Genomic DNA, 10,992 nt, shown 5'->3' on the forward strand with positions numbered 1-10,992 from the left:
CAGGGGTTACTTACAGCTCTTTGGAAGTGCCGTGTCTGGTCCCAGCGCTGCGCAATGTGCGCCTGCCCAAGGATTTCAAAGGCCCACGTAAAGTGACGAATTACACCGCCGATTTATCCCCCGAGTCATGGGTTGAAAGCTATGAGATGGCAATGGAGATGCTGGATGTGGACGATGCGGTGTGCGCTAAGTACTTTACCATGATGTTGGAAGGAACGGCTCGCACTTGGTTGAAAAACTTGCCAGCTAACTCCATTGGGTCATGGGCCGAGCTGAGGGCCCGGTTCATCCAGAATTTCAAGGATACATGCAAGCAGCCCATGTCAATTGTGGACTTAGCTGCCTGTGTCCAGGAGGAAGGAGAATCGACAACCCATTGGGTGCGCCGGGTTTCGGAGATTTTGCATTCATCGGACCGCATCAACGCTGATACAACAGTTTTGACATTGGAAGGCAATTGCCGGTTTGCAACTCTGAAGTTGAAGTTGGGACGGCTCAAACGTCACTGCAATGACATGGGGACTCTCATGGCCGCTCTGGTGAAGTATGCCGACTTTGATAGTACCAAGGATCCTGAGTCTGACGATGATAAGACAGGGAAGGGAAAGAAGAGCAGCAACACCAAGGGGCAGCAGTCTAACCCGGCGGGTCATGGAAACATCGGTAAGCGTAAAGCAGATAACAGTTTAGACTTTGTGGCTAATACAAACACGCAGGACAAGGGCCAGCGGCGTAAAGGTAAACTGCCCCGGCATAGTGGAGGACCAAGCCCTAATCTGGAGCGCCTGTCTTATCTGTTAAACCAGCCTTGCCCAAAGCACGGGTCGCAGGAGAAACCAGCCACGCACCTCTGGAAGGATTGTTATATCATGTAGGAGTTCAAAAATTCTGATTTTTTCGGTATGATCATGGACCGGGTGGCGGTTCAGGCCCCGGATCTCATGGCTCGGGTTACGGTGGAGGCAGTTCCGGTTCAGGTTTTCACGGTAATCAGAGTGGGCATGGCAATCAAGGCAATCAGGGCAACCAAGGTGGTTATAATCATCAGGGAAATCAGCAGCAGCAACAGCAGTCGGGTTACCAGAGCAACCCGAAGCAGTTGAATAGCGGTCAGTATCATGTCTTCACTACTAGCCTAGACAAGCGCGATCAGAAGCTTCATAAAAGGGCAGTGAATTCCGTTGAACCGGCGGTACCCCGTTATCTACGCTGGTCTGAACAGCCTATTGTGTGGAGTTGAGAGGATCATCCACCCCGGGTTGATAATCTGGGTCGTCTGGCGTTGGTGGTGGCACCTCAGGTGGGAGGTTATAAGTTCACCAAAGTACTCATGGATGGGGGGAGTAGTATCAACATCCTCTACTATGAAACTTTCCGTCGCATGGGGTTAACAGATAAAAATCTTAAACCGTCCAACACAGTCTTCCATGGAGTGGTGCCTGGTAAATCGGCATATCCAGTTGGTAAGATAGCTCTGGAGGTTGCTTTTGGTGATGAACATGATTCAAGATCAGAGATGTTGACCTTCGAGGTGGTGAAAATCAAGAGCCCATATCATGCCCTGTTTGGACGGCCGGCTTATGCTAAGTTTATGGAAAGACCCTGTTATGTCTGTCTGCAGCTCAAGATGCCGGGTCATAAGGGGACTATCACAGTGCACGGGAGCCGCAAGATTGCTTTGGAATGTGAAGAAGGTGATGCGGCATATGCTGAGTCGGTTTGTGCAACAGAAGAGTTGAAGTTCTACAAGGACAATGTTGATCCGGCCGATATGACCTCTTTGAAAAAGCCAACTACAGAGCATGAACCGGCCTTGAAGTTTAAATCGGCTGATGAGACTAAGCTTGTTGATTTTGTTCCTGGCGATTCATCAAAGCAGTTTAGCATCAGCGCTAGCTTGGATCCGAAATAGGAAAGCACGCTCATCGAGTTCATCTGTGAGAACCGAGACATCTTTGCGTGGAAGCCTTCTGACATGCCAGGTGTACCGAGGGAACTCGCTGAGCACGCACTTAATGTTGATCCCAAGTTTAAACCGGTCAAGCAATTTCTTCGCCGGTTCAATGAAGAAAGACGCAAATCTATTGGTGAGGAGGTAGCCAGGCTCTTGGCGGCTGGGCTTATCATCGAAGTGTTTCATCCGGAGTGGTTGGCTAATCCGGTGCTAGTACTTAAGAAGAATGGAACTTGGCGTATGTGTGTGGACTATACAGATCTCAACAAGGCTTGCCCAGTAGATCCTTTTGCCCTCCCGCGTATTGATCAAATCATTGATGCTACGGCGGGTTGCGAGCGTTTGAGCTTTCTGGATGCATATTCTGGTTATCATCAGATCAAAATGGCAGTTAAGGACCAGGAGAAGACAGGCTTCATAACTCCTTTTGGAGCCTTCTGCTATGTGTCTATGCCCTTTGGGCTCAAGAGTGCCCAGGCGACTTATCAGCGCTGTGTACAGAATTGTCTTCATGATCAGATCGGCCGCAATGTTCATGCTTATGTGGATGATAGTGTGGTAAAATCTAGACAGAAGGAGACGTTGATAGATGACTTGAAGGAGACCTTTGATAACCTGCGGGTTTATAAAATGATGCTTAATCCGGCCAAGTGTGTTTTTGGTGTACCGGCAGGTAAGCTCTTGGGTTTTCTGGTATCTAACAGAGGCATCGAAGCTAATCCAGAGAAAATCAAGGCTATAAGTTCTTTGGCTAAATCGAAGTGTATTAATGATGTTCAACGCCTGGCAGGCCGGATTGCCGTGTTGAGCCGGTTTATCAGTCGCCTTGGGGAGAAGGCCATCCCTTTATATCAGATGCTGAAGAAAACGGATAACTTTGTCTGGAGTGACGCCGCCAATGAAGCATTTGAGGACTTAAAGCGGTAGTTGGCTAATCCACCGGTTCTTGCTGCTCCTGTTGATAAAGACCCATTATTGCTATATGTGGCAGCTAACGCCCAGGCTGTTAGCGTGGCTATTGTGGTGGAGCGCAAGGAGGCCGGAAAGGAATACCCGGTTCAACGGCCAGTTTATTATATCAGTGAGGTACTTATTGAATCCAAGCAAAGGTACCCGCATTGGCAGAAGCTGGTGTATGGAGTTTTCATGGCAAGCCGGAAGCTTAAGCAATATTTCCAAGGTCATCCCATCACGGTGGTTAGCTCTGCTCCTTTGGGGGATATAATCCAGAACAGGGAAGCAACTGGCCGGATTGCTAAGTGGGCTATTGAGCTCGGGCCTCATGGGTTAAAATACATACCCCGGACGGCGATCAAATCTCAGGCACTTGTGGATTTTATCAATGATTGGACAGAACTACAGGCGCCGAAAGAGAAGGCGGCTCATACTTATTGGACTATTCATTTTGATGGGTCCAGGCAATTGGAGGGCTCGGGGGCTGGAGTCGTTTTAACTTCCCCACGAGGTGATAAGTTTTGTTATGTTCTCCATTTAATGTTCCCTTGCACTAACAATGCAGCTGAATATGAGGCTTTACTCCATGGTCTTCGGATGGCTGAAGAGATGAATCTCGGCCGACTTAAGTGCTTTGGTGATTCGGACCTGGTGGCTCAACAAGTGACCGGCACTTGGGACTCCAAGGACCCACTCATGGTGGCATATCGTCGTGAGGTGGATATTGTTGCAGGTCACTTCAAAGGTTATCAGGTGGATCATGTGGACCGGCGGAAGAATGAAGCGGCGGACGCTTTAAGCCGCTTGGGTTCCCAACGTAAACCGGTTCCACCTAATGTCTTCCTGGATGTGCTGCATAATCCGTCCGTCAAGCTCCCTGGTGAAGAGGATTTGGCTGTTCCTGATATGGAGGCTCAGTTGGTGGCGGCTCTTCATGTTATTTTGGATTGGACGGTTCCATATTTGGTGTATATGAACCGGGGCGAGTTACCAGAAGACGAAACTTCGGCCAGGCAGATAATTCGGCGGTCCAAGTCCATGACTATTATCAATGGAGAGTTACATCATTGCAGTGTGACAGGGGTGTTTCAACGTTGTGTATCCCCTGAAGAAGGCCCATGAAATTTTGCGTGAGATCCACGAAGGAGATTGTGGTCACCACGCCGGTTCAAAATCGCTAGTAGCCAAGGCGTTTCGTCACGGTTTCTATTGGTTGACGGCTCATGCTGATGCCGAGGACTTAGTCAAAAGGTGTGATGGATGTCAAAAGTTCTCACGACGGGCTCATGTACCGGCTCAAGAGTTGAGGATGATTCCAATTACTTGGCCATTTGCGACTTGGGGGCTCGATATGGTTGGACCCTTTAAGAGATCCAAGGATAAGAAGGCCCACCTTTTGGTGGCGGTTGATAAGTTCACTAAGTGGGTAGAGGCAGAGCCACTCAGTAAGTGTGATGCAGCTATGGCGGTTCAATTCATCAAAAAGGTGATTTTCCTGTTTGGCTTTCCACACAGCATTATAACAGATAATGGTACCAATCTGTCAAAGGGTGCCATGAAGGAGTTCTGTCAACGTGAGCACATCCGGCTTGACATATCATCAGTGGCTCACCCCCAGTCCAATGGTCAAGCGGAGAGGGCCAACCAAGAGATCTTGAGAGGCATCAAACCCCGGCTTATGGTTCCTTTGCAATGGACGCCGGGTTGTTGGGTTGAGGAGTTGCCTTCTGTGTTATGGAGTATCAATACCACACCCAACAGATCGACGGGGTACACGCCTTTTTTCATGGTTTATGGAGCGGAGGCGGTTCTTCCTAGTGACATCCGTCATGACTTGCCCCGTGTAGTGGCACATGTCGAAGCTGACAATGAGAAGGCGCGGCAGGAAGCTCTCGACCTGTTAGATGAGGAGCGTGACATGGTAGCAGCCCGTTCGGCGATTTATCAGCAAGATCTGCGTCGTAATCACAGCCGCCGGGTTAGAACCAGAACCTTTCAAGAAGGCGATTTGGTCCTCCGACTCATCCAGGATCAGACGGATATACACAAGTTATCCCCCCCTTGGGAAGGACCCTTTGTGGTCAGCAAGAATCTGCACAACGGGTCATACTACCTAATTGATGTTCGAGAGCGCAAAGACTCACGTAAATCGGAGGAGGAGACCCACCGGCCGTGGAATATCGCTCATCTTCGGCCCTACTATACTTGAGCCATAGGCTCTGCTTATGTACATTGTTATGACAATGTATATATTATGATCAATATAATAAACCGGAGCCTCAGCTAAAGCAGGGTATCTGTTGTTTTTCTTATATCATGTGTGGTTACATGGGGGCTTCTGTTCATAAAGCGGCATCCGGTTTACCCCTTGATTCAGCTTATTAAAGCTTTATATAAAAATCACTTGGGGGCTTGGTTGCATTTGAACCATAGCTACACCTCTTGATCAGCGCAATGCCACAATATCACTTGGGGGCTTGGTGGTATTCGAACCATAGTCACACCTCTTGATCGGCTAAAAGCCAAGTTACTCCGGGGCCAAAGTGAGTGTTGCAAAGCAACAACTCAAACATAGGCACCCACTGAGCACAGCTCACAATGTTACTTGGGGATTCTTTGTTGTCGCAATGAACAAAGAATCTACACTTGTAATAGGCTATCAAGCCACGGCTTGGAAGCCTGGTGTATACACCTAAAACCCCGGGTTAGCCTGCCTTCTTAAGTAAGTTACTCCGCCCAGGTAAACCTGGTATGACCCGTCGAACTTTGACAAGTTACTCTGATAAGACCCTGAACTTGTCAAGTTAAAATGACGATTGGTTAAGGATTGAGGACCATCTTAAAAGGCTTTGTAAAATGGTTTAACTCAGTGGCCTGGCAGCCCATGAAAAGCCTCGAATTTGGGGCCTGGCAGCCCGTGAAAAGCCTTGACGACAAGTTTTCATTTGCTTTTTGCCAAGTTTTTCTCTCTTTAGACAAGACTTATAATGTTTTTTAAACCGGTGTTCATCAACCCGGCTAGGCTGTCAACTACAAGTTGTCAGTACGTCATCATTTATAACCCGGAGTTTTCTTAACCCGGTCTGGTTTCGATTCAAAGTCGCCAGCATTGAATAAATCGGTGTTTATCGCAACCCGGAACGGTTTTATCGTAAACCGGCATAATATAACAGGAGTTATTGATACTCCGGATTAGGGTTGTTACCCTCACTACAACAAGTTGGTCAGCCAACATTATGACTCAAGGTCACAGGTATCAATTATTTTTATATTTGATTATCTTTTTGCAGCCTCGGTTATAAACCCTGGCTATATATCTGGGCATCATGACACGTCCGGCGGTAAACCGCCAGGACACTATATACTTCTTGTGTGCAGGAATGGCTTGAGTAAATCACTACGGTTTATGAGCATCATATGTCTTAAGCATGGCGGATTAACAAGTGTCAGGCACAAATAAATATGCACGAAGGCATAACAGACCAAGTGCTTTAACTAGCCTATTACAAGGTGTTTCAGTGCCCAAAAGTATAATTGTTTCTCAAATAAATGTTGCAGCACATGGAAGACTAAACCGGCCTCCGGATTATGATTGGTCACCAGCTTGACCCGACGGCTGCGGATCATCTTGCACCGGTTCATCCTCTTCGTCTCTACCCAGCGGCTGGAAGTCAATAGTTGTCGAATCGATCCCAGTTAACGCTTGGAACATAGCTTCGTCGCTTATAAGGGTGGGCGGTTCAATGTCAGCGGCATAAGTGTGCTTACGGATTGGAGGGATCAGGTTTTGAGCCTCAGGAGTCGGTGCAGCAACCTGTTTGTTATTGGTGTCATAACTCGCCTGGTAAAATGAAAGATCAGCCTCTTCGGCGAGTTGACAAGCCAGTGGACGTACTTCCCGGTTTATGGCGCGGAGATCTTCATTGCCAAATTCTGATCCGTCTTCTTTTAAGCTTGGGTAGCCTTTAGCCACGTCCGTCGGATCAAGATCAGGCACCCATGCTTTTGCCCGGGTTAGTGCGGTCAGAGCGCCAGCCCTTGCAGCAGATCTCTTTAGCTCTTCTACCCGGGCAGGCAGCATAGATAGCCTGTCTAAAGTATCCTTGATTAACGTCGGGGGCGGCTTATTGTGAGAAGCGGTGCAGATAATTCGTTGCGCGCCGGTGTACAATTGCTCTATCAGTGTGTAGGCAGCCTTCAGTTTCTTCTGTACATCAGAGCCCAGATGACTAATGCGAGTTCCTGCATCATTACAAACATTAGTAAACCGGCAACACGTGGGAAGATATGTTGAAAGTATAAAGCAAGGTTGTTTACCGAACACAGCAGCAGTCATGGCATGTATCTGCCGCTTTACGCCAGTCAGCTCATCTACCACCGGGTTAAGAGCTGCTTCTGCTTCCTCGGCTCTTTTTCGCAAAGCGGATTTTTCTGTCTCCCAATCCGCCCGCTCCTTGTTGAAACTCTCTTTCAGTTTTCCATAGCGTCTAAAGCGCTGGTCAACTCTTCCTTGGCCTTGGAGGTTTCGGCTTGCTGAGATTTGATGTTCTCTTGCAGATCGGCGGTTTGAGCTTCCTTTTTGCTCAGCTCATCCTGTAATAGACAGAAGTATAATGAGTTGGTAATACATGTTTGAAGTATCAAGCACATAACAAGTTATGCACCTGATACTTGGGGGCTAATGCGTATTTGCTTGTTCTCGGAAATTTCTACAAGTCCCAAGCATAATACAAGTATTACTCTTGGCACTTGGGGGCTAATGTATGTTTGCTGAAAGTACTCATCTGGAAAGTCTTTTAAAAGTCCCGGTTCATCTTTATAAAGTTAAACCGGCCCTTGGGGGTTACACCAGTGAAAAAGATGCAGTGTTGAAAATATAAAGTTATTACTAAGTCCCGGTTTAGATTGGTATCATAAACCGTCACTTGGGGGCTACGGGAGTTGATATTTGAAAATGGACATAAGAGACATAGTTGTGTGGTTATCTCATATCGCTCCTTCATCAGATTTACTAAACCGGCTTCATAGTCACGACTGGTGTACAGACGGTTCAAGAAGCCAGAGTGAATGTCTTGGGCGTTGAGATGAGCATAGCTGGACAAATCGGTGCTCCATTTGCCTTTGCCCCTAGCAGAAAGTTCATCCTTGGCGCTATGTTTGGATAAAGCGACCGGGTTGCCAGGAGCAGTGTGGCTGACACCGGTAATCATAACATCATCCTCTTTATCATCATCAGCCTTCACGGGAGTTGGCGGTTTATCGGTAGCCTTAGCTGGACTGGCTGATTTGTCATCAGGTTGGACCGGGCTGGTTGGTTTGTCAGCATGGCCTATGGTGTCAATTTCTACTTGTTCAGTAAACAAGTCATGGTCTTGAGGCGGCGAATCATTAAGCATGGCATCAGCATCGGTTTCTTCTGGGTCTGGAGTCTTTTCCGGTTCAACAGCCACGTTGTCATTAGCCGGTTTATTTAACCGAGCCTTCTTGTTGGGTCTAGGCTTGGCGCTGAGAAAAATAAACATGAGGATCAGTATAGTATGTAAAAATAACACATCAAGGATAAAAACAAGTGCATAGCTTACCCAGGAACTATTTTGAGGGGTGGAAGCTTTGTGGCCGATGACTCGCCAGAAGATGAGTGGGAAGTGCCCTGATAATTTGAATCAGACGGATTAAGAGGCTGTCGGAAACAACCCGCCTTGGGGAAAGAAGTGTCAAGAGTATAAGAGACCTCTAATCAGCGTTTCCGAACCGGAGTGTTCGGTAAACCGACGGAGGTAACTACCTGGCCGCTGTGCCGGGTCATGCGGCGAGCTTCGTGTTGCTGCGTCTTCAAAAGAAAGTTGGGGTCCAAGTAAGCAAGAGGGTGAGAAAATTTTACTTTCCGGTTTGCTCGACGGATTTTCGATGTTGGCAGAGGATCTGAATCGGAGGAAGAATGATTACCTCTACGTCATCAGCTTGACTGCCTTCAGCGTCGTCCTGATAATAGTCATCATTAATGAGGTGTATGAAAAATGAACCAAGAGAGTCAAATTCTACCTCTGAATCCGGATTAGCCACATCGTCATCAGCAGTTGGCTCGGAAGATGCAGTGGTCCTTTTCTTGGCAGGTTTTTTAAAAACCTTGGTCTTCGGGCAAAGTGGCTTGGCCAGTTTATCTTGTGGTTTTGCCAGTTTATCTTGTGGTTTTTTCTTCCAAAGCGGATCATCGCCCTGTCAAAGATGGACACGATTTTTCATAAGATATTTTGAAAGAAGCAAGTTAAAGTAAAAAAGGGGTATATGATCCTTACCTTTGGCGGTTTATTGGAAACACAGAAAGGGCTTAATCCGGTCTGGCTACAGACAGCCTCCGGTTCATTCAGCATCTTCTTCACAGCCTCAGTAATTTCCGCGTCTGTAAGCTTAATATCAATGTGTCGTTGAGGATCCTTCAAACTCCCTGTGTATTCACACATCAAACCGGGGCACCGGCTTAAGGGCAGAATACTACAGCTTATCCAACAACGAGCAAAGTCAACACCTGTTAAACCGTTCTCCATGAAGGCTCTAAGCTTTGACAGTTGTGGGGCATAGTTGGACCTTTCCTTTGAAGTCAACCTCTGAGGAAAGGGATGTGTATTGCTAAGACGGTGAGGCCGGTAACCCGGCAGGGTTTTTTGGTCAGTTGGAGATGTGTCTTTGCAGTAAAACCAAGTTTGGCTCCACTCCTTGGGGTGACTGTGAAGCTTGGCGTGAGGGAAGCTGACTTCCTTCCTTTTTTTGAACCGCCATTCCGCCAAGTTCAGTATTGGGTCCATCTGTGAACTCTGTGCGACGATTTAAGTGGAAGGAATCTCTAAACAACTCAACTGTGGGCTCTTCTTGAAGGTAAGCCTCACAAAACACTTGGAAATGGCAGATGTTGGACACAGAGTTTGGACCGATGTCCTGAGGGTGAAGCTAGAAACTGGCAAGTACGTCTCAGAAGAATTTTGAACCGGGAGGGCTAAAACCTCGACCCAGATGGTCAACAAAAACCACTACTTCTTCGCCCTTGGGTTCAAGAGGATTTTCTGGACCAGGGGCCCTCCAGTGGATGACCTCTTTCTTGGCTAAGGCACCAGTTGCGACACATCTGCTCAACTGTTCTTCAGTGACTCGGGAAGGAGCCCAGTTGCACTCATAGACTTGTTTGGCCATTTCAATGACAAGCTGAAACATAATTATTGCCGGTTCAAGATTCACAATTGACAACTATAGAGCGATTCGAGGATGTATGCATATTGTTAAACCGGGGTTTGTTATTGGTAAACCGGAGTCTAACAATGGAGACAGTACAATGACGAATGCATTGGTGGTTCAACAGGGGACTAATGGTATCTACTGGGTCATCATTTTTCTACGGGATTAAACCGCCTAATCTGGTATTGAAGATACAAGTCTAAAGATGCGTAAGTGAAGGAAAAACAAGTTTTACAGCTTGGCATGGTAATTTCAGATCTACCGTGCGTTGGAAAATCAAAATATATTCTGACCTAATTTCAAGTGCTCGAAGAGTTTAGCAGGTTCAGATGAGTTTTATATAAGGCAGATGCCCTAACAAGGAAAAAGGAGTTTAAACTACAAGGGCACGGGAAAATATCAGATCTAACTAGTCATTAGTATTACTGAAGAGGAACAAGGAAGAACAGCTCCAAGAGCTTCGAAGAACTACGAAGAACACTGAACCCTAATGGTGGATCTGGAGTGAGGAGAAGAGGAACTTACTGGTGCTGAGGAAGCAGCGGAAGATCGCCGCGTTTCTCTGGTGCGGTCAGGTTGATGCAGCGGCCGTTGTTGAGGCAGAGGCGAAGGTCGACGGCGGCGGCAGAGCTCGAAGGTTGGTTGGCACGAGGAAGAAGAAGATGCGAAGAGGCATGGGGGAAAAGTGAAAAGGACCCCTCGGCCTTATTTATAAGGTGAATGGATAAGTGGCAGGCGCGAGAATCGAGGAGCCCAAAAAATGGGATATGTGACAGCTCTATTGCCTCGATTGTCGGAGGCCCATTAATAAAGGTGGGTTATGCGCAGTTTCTTAATAACAGATGATGTCATGGCGA

The 10,992-nt window shown here is 47.4% G+C and overlaps 1 long non-coding RNA gene across 1 annotated transcript; it reads right to left on the reverse strand.

Annotated features, from left to right (window-relative positions):
* Positions 1 to 6,293: 6,293 nt before the first annotated feature.
* LOC141028082 (uncharacterized) lies at positions 6,294 to 8,879 on the reverse strand. Its single transcript, XR_012190337.1, has 4 exons — positions 8,640 to 8,879; positions 8,491 to 8,558; positions 7,226 to 8,413; positions 6,294 to 7,150 (listed from the first exon to the last, which is right to left on the reverse strand). It is a non-coding gene; the product is annotated as an uncharacterized lncRNA (long non-coding RNA).
* Between the last annotated feature and the right edge of the window lie 2,113 nt (positions 8,880 to 10,992).

The sequence above is a fragment of the Aegilops tauschii genome, chromosome 7, assembly GCF_002575655.3.
Source record: "Aegilops tauschii subsp. strangulata cultivar AL8/78 chromosome 7, Aet v6.0, whole genome shotgun sequence".
In the NCBI taxonomy this organism is placed as follows: Eukaryota; Viridiplantae; Streptophyta; class Magnoliopsida; order Poales; family Poaceae; genus Aegilops; species Aegilops tauschii.